Genomic DNA, 12,154 nt, shown 5'->3' on the forward strand with positions numbered 1-12,154 from the left:
CCCTTCTCTAGGGAACAAGCTTGTGTCCAGTAGGGCTGGGTCAGTACCAGTCCTGATAGTTATGGCCTCAGAGAATCAGAACCACTTACTACTCATTCTCAGAGGTCCGTCTTGGTGTACGGGCCTGCCCACTAGTCCAGTCTCTTTCTACCCATGATGCTATGGTTGTTATTGTTGTTTTAAAGAAGCCAGTAGTTCCTTCTTGTCTTGGGCCCTGGTTGGGGTCACCTAAATGTATCCTGATGACTTTCCACTAAACACTTGCCATCTCTTTCCTCTCAGAAGGCCACTGGGATCTTTATAAAAGTTTCCTTACCTCTCCTAGCACCTTAAAAGTCATGCATCAGTCATTTACCTCTGGGAGAAAGTTCTGAACACATGCCTCGCTACAGCTTACTCTCCTCGCTAGCTGAGAACGGAGCAGTTGAAATAACAGCTCAGACAAATATTTTCCATAATCTGTAGAGAGTAATCAATACTTAGAAGGAACGTCACTTGGCAACTGTGTGAACATTCCATTTTCGAAAGCATTCTTGTGTGTTCAACTTCACAGGTTCATGCCTTTTTAATATTTCTTAATCCCTGGTGAATGTGAATTCTCAGAACCAAAAGGTTCTTCTTGTGTAGCTGATGTCCGCTGAGTTCCTTCTTTTTTGGTATGACAGCGCTGTGTCTAACGAAGCAAGTCAAATAAACGGCAGATTCTGTTCCCTAAAGTCCTCTTCATCCTTGGAACATTGACTGTCTAATTTGTTCATGGGAAGACCCAGCTGTTAGCAGACAGCCTGCGGGCCCCAAAGCAAAGGAGGAGAAGCCTTCCTGTGAACTTCAGAACACATGCTGGGGTGGGGGCTGTGCGGAGACACTGTTTATCACTCATTTAAAGCATGTTGCTGCCAAATAAATGGCTGTAAATGGAGATGAAGGGATAAGACTTGTGACTAATTTCTCTGGGGAGCCTAAGTATCCCCACTCCTGACCCCAGTGTGCTGCCTCCCCCATCTTCCCATTGCAAGACTCACAGCAGCTTTATGACAAGGTAGGTGTTTATGATCCAGTTCAGGATGGGGACTAACTCAGTCCTCCCTGGCGGGGACATTCTTTCCATGACGGGGCTGACACTCTTCCAATAGGATCCCAGTGAGCTCAGGGAACAGTGTCAGGTTGATTCAGCTGAGGAAGTCATGGCCTCGATTTAGCCTTAAAAGGCTGAGGTTCCGGTGGAAGCAAGTCTGTCTCAGCATGAAAGCCCAAGGCTCTGAACATTCCCAGATGACATCTGTGATTTTTCCAACGCACATTTGGCTTCCTTGGTTCCTTGCAGTGCTTTGGTTGTGCAATCACCACTTGGCAGGTTCCTCGTCCTGTGAAATCTGTACATTTTCAGCTCTGACATCTCAAAAATAATCATTGGAGCCTTTTTTTATCAGAGTGGTTTATCGTAAAACAACCACTCCCGCTGACATTTCTTGTAACCAGTACTAGGAGAGTGATGGCTTAGAAGGCCTTTTGAGGAAGGTGTAGTGGAAGAAGGGCGGGTTTCAGAATTGAACACACCAGGGTTCCAATTCTAGCTTCCTTTTCTTACATGTTGCAGGACCTTAGGCCTTCAGGGACTCAGTTTCATCTTCTGTAAGGTAGAGAAAATAGTGTGTACCTTGCAATGTAGTTGTGAGGATTAGATATCATTAATGTAAGCTAAGTGTTAAGTAAATAGATGGACTCAGTACATTTTGTAGGAATATATGAGTGGTGTGTGTGTGTTGTGTAGTGTTGTTCCTAGTTTAGAGGTGAGAGTGGTTAGAAGTTTATCATATATGGAGGGAATACCAGCTCTCTTTTTAGCCCTCAATAAATCACACACAGGCGCATACACACCTCACGTGTGCATACGTTCTTGAAAACCTCGGCTTTTCTTTTTGTTCCTTGATTTTGAGATAGCTGAAGATTCCTTTCTTTAGATTTTTTTTTTAATTTGTAGTCATTATGGATACATAATAGTTGTACATATTTATGGGGTACATGTGATATTTTGATACAAGCATACAACATGTAATGATCAAGTCAAGGTCATTGGGATATCCCTCACATCAAACATCATTTCTTTGTGTTGGAAACATTCTAATTCTTTCAGTTCTTTTGAAATATACAGTAAATTATTGTTAACTATAGTCATCCTAATGTGCTTTACTTTGATAAATAATTTGCTTCTGAGGTTGGTCCAAGATCACATGCGTGTGAGCTAGTCCTCAAACCTCCATGCTTGCACGCTGTCTGGGAATGTCTGAATTGAGTTCTCTGATGATATCCATAGGGACAGTCCTAAAGCTTTTCCTTTTCAACCATCAACTGGCAGCATGCACAGTTAAGAGACATTGCTTCTTACTCTCACTAATGTCTAAGATCTGAAGACAGAAATAATTCTGAATCTTAGTTTTAGAGGTCTGGGAGAGAAATACTTTTCCTCCAACTCTTGGACTATTTCCCTATTACTGTAGTATTCATGTTGTTTCTGAATAGAGTTTATGACAGAACTTCTTTGGCATAGTGAGAAAATATATTGTCCTTTCCCTTAAAAAAGATCTATGACAAAACATTGGTCACCAGCTTCTTAGCACATTAGTAAAAGGCTTGATGTCTCATAATCATAAAATGGAACCCAAGCAATATATTGAAAACAAAAACAAACAAATCCCACCTGGCACAAACTTTGTAAATCTGCCTTGTAACTTCTTTTAGCTATTGATGTGTTGAGCTTCTAGCAGTGGGGAAGATATGAAAGATTCTTTTTTTAAAGACAGGATCTTGCTCTGCCACTCAGGCTGGAAGGCAGTGACATGATCATAGCTTACTGGAGCCTCAACCTGCTGGATTCAAGGGATCCTCCTGTCTTGGCCTCTCAAAGCTAAGACTATAGGTGTACACTGACATGCCTGCCTAATTAAAATTGTTTTTCTGGTCAAGATGGTGTCTTGCTATGTTGCCTAGGCTTGTCTTGAACTCCTGGCCTCAAGCAATCCTTCTATCTCAGCCTCTCCAAGTGCTGGGATTACAGCTTTGAGCTATTGTCCTTGGCTATATATGAAGGGTTTAGAGTGTGTTTATGTAGGGGAAGGTCAGCAATTCATTTCTGAAAGATCAGTCTGGTGGCAATGTAGAGAATGGTTGGAGGGCCTTAAGTCTGGACACTGGGAGGAGATTTGGAGTTCATTGCCATGAATCAGTGGAGATGGTGGTGGTCTCACTTTGGCAGGGGAATAGAAAGAAGTGACGGATCAAAAATATTATTTAACAGATAGAATCAGTAGGACCTGGTAATATATTGGCTAGATAGACTGAAGAACAGAAAGAAGACAAGGATGGTGTCAATTTTTCTATTTTGACCAATTGGTTATATGGTGGTGCCATTTATTGAGGAGCATAGAAGGACAGGCAGTACAAGGAGAGGAGCAGGCTTAGGGGAAAGAATAAATTCACTCTGGACATGCTGAGCTTGAGATGGCTGTGAAATCAAGTAGAGAGGTTGACTACGTAGTTGGATATTCAGACTTGAAACTGCAGAAATGCCAAACCTGTAAATATAGATTTGGAAGTTACCAACATAGAGTTGGTAATTTACATCATGTGATTAACCCACCAAGAGATGAGTGAGAAGTGGAACAAGATCTCTGAGGAATGCAGCACCTCAAAGCTGGGCAAGGGGAGAGAAACAGCTGGAGGACACAGAAGAAACAACCAGAGAAGGAGAAGAATGGGGAGATGTGGAGTGCTGGATAGCGGAGAAGACAGGGTTTCAAGGACGTGTGTGTAATGCAGGATAGAGATCCAGTAGGACACTTACTGAAGTCTCCTGTGGACTCTACATATGGGGGCCATATGCATCTTGGCAGTGGTGCTTTAGGTGAAGTAGTAGTGATAGAGGTTAGATGCTAGTGGGCTGATGAGTGAGTGGGAAGTGAACCAGTAGATGAGCTTGTGAGGGTGAAAAGATAGGGCAGGAGCTATAAGGTCACACGGGAGAGCAGATTTAGAGTTATTTCCTTCTTTTCCTTAATCTATTTATTTTCTAAATTCAGGAGAACCCAAGGTATCCTCTTACCTCAGCCTCTTGAGTCACTGGGATTACAGGTGTGAGTCATCATGTTAGGTACAAGGAGAGGAGCAGGCTTAAGGGAAAGAGTAAATTCACTCTGGACATGCTGAGCTTGAGATGTCTGAGTTCTTAAACATATATTTTATTATTTGGAAGCCATTGAAATTTAATTGACTTTTATATTTCTTTTTTTTCATGGCTGAATTCATGTTTATTTCCTGGAAACTCTTTAGGATAAAGGGTTAATTCATTACTATGGTTCACTACAATTAGTGTTTGCTACCCCAGCCATATTCAACAGTGTGGCACTTAGACAAAAGAAAAGGGGCTATCTCTGGGGGAAACAATTTGGTTTCCATGTAAGTATCCCCTGTGGAGAAGATGGAAACCAAGGAAATGTACTACTCTGAGGAGTCCAAACCTCATTTCAATAGTATATGAAAGCATGTTGTTTAAAGATGAATTTAGAAATGGTTTCTTTGTAGGATCAGCATGACTGAGGAACTGGGAGCTAAGGAGGGACCTCATGTAAGTCTAAAATATCTAGAACGGTGTGTTCTAATTCTATATTGCCTAATTTTAGCATGCCCACGGAAATGAATCAAGTAACTCTGTAGTAACTCCCAGGTTTCAAATGTTAGCATGGCTTGAAGTCTTAAAATCTGTATGGGCTCTATAGGAAAGAACTGAGAGCCATTTCTATTATAAAGTGATGTGAGCTTTTTTTTTTTTTTTTTTTTTTTTTTTTTTTTTTTTTTTTTTTTACAGTGAAGTAAATAAAACTAATGCATATTTTCTTATTTCTCAATACTCAATACCAGAATACATTCATCTGGTGACAGTGTGGCATCTGGAGAGGGAATCAGGGAGGACTTAAGGTCTGAGAAGCCTTCTTTGTGACTTGAATAGGTCTTGTGATAAGCATTATGCTTGAATATTCTCCCTTTGCCTTCATCCAGGCCCCATATTTCTTCAGGGCTCCTCACAGCTTTAATAAAATGGTGGCGAGAAGAAGCCTTAGTATTTTTATAGATAAGCTCTTCCAAACTGGTGGTTCCTCAGAAGAAAATCTTCATATATGGAAAGCAAGAGCTTTTCCTTGGTGGACAACTCTTTTTGTTGTTTTAAGTTCCAGATTGTTTATCTGGTCACGGAGTTATTTAGTTTCCTTTTCTTCTGTGGTATGCTTATGGTTGATTTTGTAATTTTCTCAGCCTTCATCATTCAGGGCCACATTCACATTTAAAAAAGAATGAGGTCATTTTACAGCTCTTCTAGTCTTGCCCTCTAAGATTTACAGTAATCCATTTCTCAAGCATACTTAGAGAAAGAAGACATGGCAGCTCATTAGCTCCTCTACTGCACACAACTCCAGTGCCTTTGGGAGCCTTGGACTAAATGTGGTGCAGACCAGTGTTCCTGCAAATATGATCAACTTGAAAATTCTTCCTGATGGAATGGAGATTGGGGTTTTGCACAGGAAGGGACTGCTCTCATTTTATGTATAATTCAACCTGTAGTGTCTCATGAACTGTCTCCTGGCAGCCATTCAACATTAGGGCTTTCTGTAGAAGAAAACAGGGTCAACACAAACATCTCCCAATTCATTGAGCTAGAAACCTTGGCAATTTGGACTTATGGGAGGTCTTTTAGGTTTCTCAGAGAAGGGGCCTAGTGGCTGGGGTACAAGGCAAGGTCTGAGTCACAGAGGAACTGTGGGAGCAGGCAGCAATCCAGTTACAGGAAATCCATAATTCAAGGCAAAAACGGAACTTGCAACAAGATCAACTTGTGCTGCACTGATGAACTCTTGAACTTCTCTTCTTTCCTTTGGTACATGTTTAAGGTAGATTTGACTCTACCAGTGGGGATTAAGTGGTCCAGTGGTGAAGGTCAGGAGATAAGTAAATCCATATATACCTGTAATTGAAAGGTTCTTAATCTTCTTTGTGCTGTGGACTCTCTGATGTTGGAGAGGTCTATAGTGCCCTACTTAGAAAGATTTTTAAAAACATTAAAATAACATACATAGCATTGCAAAGGATAATTTTATTGAAATACAGTTGTTGAAATTAAAAATTGTAATATGGTAATATAAGTACCTCTTCATTAATGTATAAAATAGCAAGATCTTTCAGTGCATCTTGTACCTATTCTAATTTCAAAATAATGATACAGAAACATGATGTCTGGAAATTTCTGTGGCAACTGTAATGTAATGTGAAAATACCTATGATTTTCATTGATGATAAAGTCACAAGGACTATTAATACTACTAGGGTGCACTGCCTACACTCATCATGGAAAGAGAAATGTTAAATTTCAGGTAGACATTAGTGAGGAAAAAGGTGTAATAGATATTATTATTTTGAGACAGAGTCTCACTCTGTTGCCTAGGCTGGAGTGCAGTGGTGTGACCTCGGCTAACTGCAGCCTCCGCCTTCTAGCTTCAAGAGATTCTCCTGCCTCAGCCTCCTAGGTTCAAGTGATTTTCCTGCCTCTAAGTAGTTAGGGGCAAGTAGCTAGGACTACAGGTACACACCACCACGCCTGGCTAATTTTTGTATTTTTAGTAGAGACGGGGTTTCACCATGTAGGCCAAGCTGGTGTTGAATTCCTGACCTCAGGTGATCCGCCCACCTCAGCCTCCCAAAGTGCTGGGATTACAGGCATGAACCACCGTGCCAGGCCTAGATATTTTTTTCATCCAGGTTTGTAGCCCTCCTCAATTCCATCCATGGATCCCGTGAGGTCTGGCACTCCAGGTTAGAAATCCCTGCTTTAGTTTAAGCCTCTGGTTTGCTCCCTGATTGGGATGGCCAGCTGGCCTGCTGACCTGTGCCATGTGCATTTCTTAGGGAACAGGCTGGGGAGGGGGCTGTTGTGGGTCACATCCCCCAGCAGGGGGGCTCTGGGCGCAGGAACAGGATGGTAGTTAGGAGTAAAGGTGGCTTTCTGAACCAAATGTCTGGCCTGACCCCTGTTTTGGTGTTGGAAATGCCACCGTTGTCATTCAATCCTTCAGGTTATGAAGGATCTTAGCTTTAGGGTCACCATTTGAATTCAGTGTTTCTATGTAGGCCAGGCCCTTCAGTCCTTCCAAAGAAGGTAGGAAAGAGCAGATGGGAAGCGAGGACCTGGGACCAGGACACACAGAGGCCCAGGCCCAGGGAAGGAGACGAGAATCAGATGAGGGAAGGAAAGTAGAGAGTTTAGAATTTTGCCTGAACAGCATCTTTTTCTACTATGAAATAAAGAACTTTTGAATAAGCCTAGGATTCTTAATATTCCTGGAATCATTTTCTAGCCTCATTTTCCCAGGATTAATGATTTGAGATTCTCTTCAGAGGACCTGTTTCTTCTTTCATTCGAGGTTTATTTCTGCTGCTTCCCTAACAAAGCCCAGTTTAAAGTTCAGGCTTTACTCTGAAGACAGATTCTGGAGCAGAGAGAACGAGGCTCCTGTGGCCCTAAAACTGAGCCAGGCCTGGAGGTGGCTCTGAAAGCTGCATTGCAGAGACATGGCCCATCCAGAGCATGACTGGGCCTGACCCTTCCAGCTGCCGCTTCAGAGCGTCTGTGAGGATGGAGGCCTGAGCAGTGGCCTAAGGTCAGGGCTTCCGAATACAGTTGCAGAGATATGTGTGGGACTGCGGCCTCTTGGCCTGTGACACAGGCTGTCTCATTCAATGGGCTGGGATGTACGTGTGCTGAAAATGTTTGATAGTTTCATGCCAAATGGCTACATTTGCCATTTGGTTTCCTAATCTGGGGAGGGATTTCTTTAGTTTATGGTTTGATTTTAACAAGACATTTGGAAAAGATTAAAAATTAGAAACTAAGCCCCTTGTCATTGACAGTTAAGTGAAGATGATCTCTTCCCTTGAGAATGCTGGCTGCAGGGACACAGAGCTGAGGGTTCGAGCTCCTCTGTTCAGAGGAACCCTGATAGACAGAGTAGTTGACCCTAATATCATTTAGCAAATAATTTCTCCGGATTCTGTTCACTGAAAAACATGGGTAGGCATAAAAGAGTTGGGAAAAGTAGCTCCCGCCTGCAGTGTCTTTGCGCGGCTCATGGGGAGACAAAATATGCACAGGTTAAGCCACGGGGAAAAGCGAGGCAAGGCTGTTTAACACTTGCAAACAAGGATCTGTTGACTCGAGGTTCACATGACCTGAGTTGATTGGGATTTTGAAGAGAAAGAGATGAGTGAAAGAAGAAACAGTTGGAGTAGGCCCTCCAAGCCACAGCTAGAAGGGAGTTTTGGGTGTAGCCAATGAGGAGAGGCCAAAACAAACCAGTTCCCAGCCCTCTTAGAGCTATAGACCATAGGAGTCAGAGGGAAAAGCTTCTAGACCCTCCAAACCAACCCCTCACCCTCCAGGAGAATACTAAGCACCAGGTAGGTGCAGTGCAGTCCCCAAGGTCACAGGCATAGAATCAGGTCTCCTGAACCTGTGCTTATTTCTATGTCAACATGGTTTTGCTGCTGTGCATATTGGGGTACTTGTAGGAAATGAGGTTAGATGATGTGGTGGTTTTAAAAAGAGCCATGTCCACAAATTCTTCAATACTGCTCCTTTCAAGAGGTGGAGTTTAGTTCCTCTCTCTTTAAATGAGGGCTGACATAATGATTTACTTCTAGTGAGTAGGATGGAAGAGATAATATATGATTCAGAGACTAGGTCATAAAAAGGTGTTGTGTCTTTGGTCCTATTTGCTTTCTGTCTCTCTCTTGTTCTCTCTCCCTCTGATCTAGAGAAGTAAGCTTCTAGAGAAGCTTGCTCTAGAGAAGTGAGCTTCAGCTATCACACTGTGAGGATACTTAAGCAGCCTATAAAGGGGGCCATGAGGGAAGGGATAGAGACCTCTTGCCATTATCCATTTGAGTGAGTTATTTTGGAAGCAGATCCTCCAGCCTCAGTCAAGCCTTCAGATGACTGCAGCCCTGGCTGACCTCTTGATTGCAACCTCTTGACAGAGAACCAGAACTGTCCAGCTAAGCTGCTCCCAGATTGCTGAATCTCAAAAACTGGGAGAAAATAAATGTTTGTTTTTTAGGCTGCCAAATTTTGGGGGTAATTTGTTACACAGCAATAGATGTCTGATACAGATAGTGAAAGGGAAGGAAGGTAAGGTAGAAGCCTGAAAACCAGCCTGCAGGGTTTAGATTTGATCTATAGGGAGACACTGGTTTTGAGTAAGACATTTTAGGAAGGTTAAGCAATTAGCAAGGTTACAAGTAGTTGGAAAGGAAAAAAATTGCACTGAAGAACTATGTTCGAATCTCCTAGTGATGTTTTTTGAATCTGCATTGAATAGATAGCTTGGATGGTTGTTTAGTTCTTCCCTTTTCCTTGTCAAGAAAGGCAGCATAGAAGAACATACTTCTTAGGGAGAGGCAGTTCAGAGTACTGAATACGAAGATGAGCTCTTGGGGGCAGGGAGCTCGGGTCCTAATCTTGGCCCCCTTACTCTGTTTTGTCATCTTTAAAAGGGGGAAAATAATAGTGCCTAATTCATAGTTTTAAAAAAATGAGAATTAAAGGGTTATTATAAAGCGCCTAAGAAGAGTGCCTATACATTATAAACACTATCTGTGTTTATTAGACAAATTTCACACATCTTCTAGTTTAACTTTTCAAATTGACAAGTAAAAGTTATATATATTTATGGTGTACGACATGATGTTTTGATCTATGTACACATGGTAGAATGGCTAAATCAAGCTATTTTACATATGCCTCACCTTACATACTTATCCTTTCTTTTTGTGGTGAGAGCACTGAAAATCTAAGCAATTTTCAAGTACACAATAAGTTATTAGCTGTTGTCAACGCTGATGTACAACAGATCTCTTGAACTTTCTCCTGTCTAACAAAAATTTTATATCCGTTGGCCAGCATCTCTTAATCCCCTGAAACCGATCTTGTAGTAACCACAACTTTTCTCTCCTTTTCTGTGAATTTGACCTTTTTTTTTTTTTTTTTGAATCCACATTTAGATGAGATCTGTGATATTTGTCTTTCTGTGCTTGACTTATTTCACTACTTAATGTTCTGCAGGTAAATCTATGATATGACAGGATTTCCTTTTTAAGGCTAAATAGTATTCCAGTCTGTATCTGTTGCACATTTTCTTTATCCATTCATCTGCTGATGGGCGCTTGGGTTGATTCCATGTCTTGGCTATTGTGAATAGTGCTATAATGAACATGGAAGTATAGATATCTCTGACATACTAACTTCATTTCCTTTGGATATATATTCAGTGGTGGGATTGTTAGAATTTTTGAAGTCTTGAGTTCTACAGCTTTAGTCTTCTAAGAAACTGCAAGGATTGATATTATGGGCTGACTTGTGCCTGCCCTCCTGCATCAAATTCACATGTTGGAATCCTAAAAGTCTTAACCTCCAATACCTCAGAATGTAACTGTATTTGGAGATGAGGGCTGGGAGAGGTAATTACAGTAAAATGAGGTCATACGAGTAGGCCCTTATTCAATATGACCGATGTTCTTGTAGGAAGAGGAAATTGGGACCCAGAGACACACAGAGGGGAGACAGTTGTAGATACGGAGGAAGATGGCATCTACAAGCCAAGGAGAGAGGCCTCAGACAAAACAAACTATAATACCTTCATCTTGGACTTCTAGCCTCCGGAATTGTGAGAAAATAAATTTCTGTTGTTTAAGCCACCTAGGCTGTGGTACTTTGTTATGACAGTCTTAGCATACTGGTACAAGTATCTCCCTGGTCTCACTAGAAGCAGTCCCCAGGTCCCTCTCCTCCCCATGAAAGAGCAAGATATTCACAGAAATGACCACCTGCCTATTACAAGCATGGCTCCTTCTGGGTAGTAGTAGTGGTCTATGGATGAATGTAACGTTTTTTTTTTTTTGGTATATTATTTCTTCCTTATTTTTTTTTTTCTGGCGAGAGAGTCCAGGGCTTCAAGATGCTCAAAGGGGTTAATGACTTTTCCAAAAGTTTAGAGTTGCTATTTTAGACTGTGTCTTATCATTCTGGGCCTTTCAACCTTGGCTCCAGCGGCACATAGAATATACCTTGGCACTAGGGATCATCCCTGCAGCTGAAATAGTCAGTTTATGCATTTCCTATATGTGGGGCTTTCCTCATGATCTGGAAAATATATGAAATCCAAGAGAACAAAGTGAAGGCCTTCTTTCAGCTGTAAGTGTAGACATGGGATTAGGCATAGGGAAATATAAGGATGTATAAGGTAATATTCCTAACTTCGTATTTTTAGAAAGTTTCAAACCTAGACATTTTCTTTCATGACTCATGGTGGGTCATGGCTCTTTTTGGCTGAGGCTAGACAGACAGCTCTAATGTTCCTGACCCTCTGATCTGCCATGAGCTTGCCAAGCCTACAGCCTTCCTGTGGGTCTATGGAGTCCCACCCCTTCCACAGGAGTATCTTTGGATAGGCAGCTTCATGATTGTGGCTCGTCTCGGTGAAAGGCTAGAAGACAAAAGAGAAAAAAATTTCTGACAATACCAAGAAGTGGTGAGGATGTGGAGCAACCAGAACTCTCATATATTCCTGGTAGAAATGCAAAATTATGCAGCCACTTTGAAAAAACAGGTGGTTTCTTATAAAATTAAATGTACACCGACTATATGACCTATCAATCCCAATCCTGTTTGTCCAAAAGAAATAAAAACAGATTTACATTATACTTGTATGCAAATGTTTACAGAAGCTTTTTTAATAATCACCCCCAGATGCAAAACCACCCACATATTCTATAACTTGAGAATGGATAAAGAAACTGTGGTACTTTCATACATAGCATACTATTCTGCAATAAAAAAGATGAACTAGTCATATGCAAAATGGCTTGGATGAATCTCTATTGCTTTGTGTCACATGAAAGCAACCGGACTCAAACTTCATACTGTATAATTCCATGTACATGACATTCTAGAGCAGGCAAAATTGTGGAAACAGAGAACTGGTGGTTGGCAGGGCTTCAGAGTGAGGGGAGGGTTTGACTACAAGGGGGAATCATGAGGGAGCTTTTTAGGGGTTAA

Source organism: Macaca nemestrina, chromosome 7 (genome assembly GCF_043159975.1).
Source record: "Macaca nemestrina isolate mMacNem1 chromosome 7, mMacNem.hap1, whole genome shotgun sequence".
Taxonomy (NCBI): domain Eukaryota; kingdom Metazoa; phylum Chordata; class Mammalia; order Primates; family Cercopithecidae; genus Macaca; species Macaca nemestrina.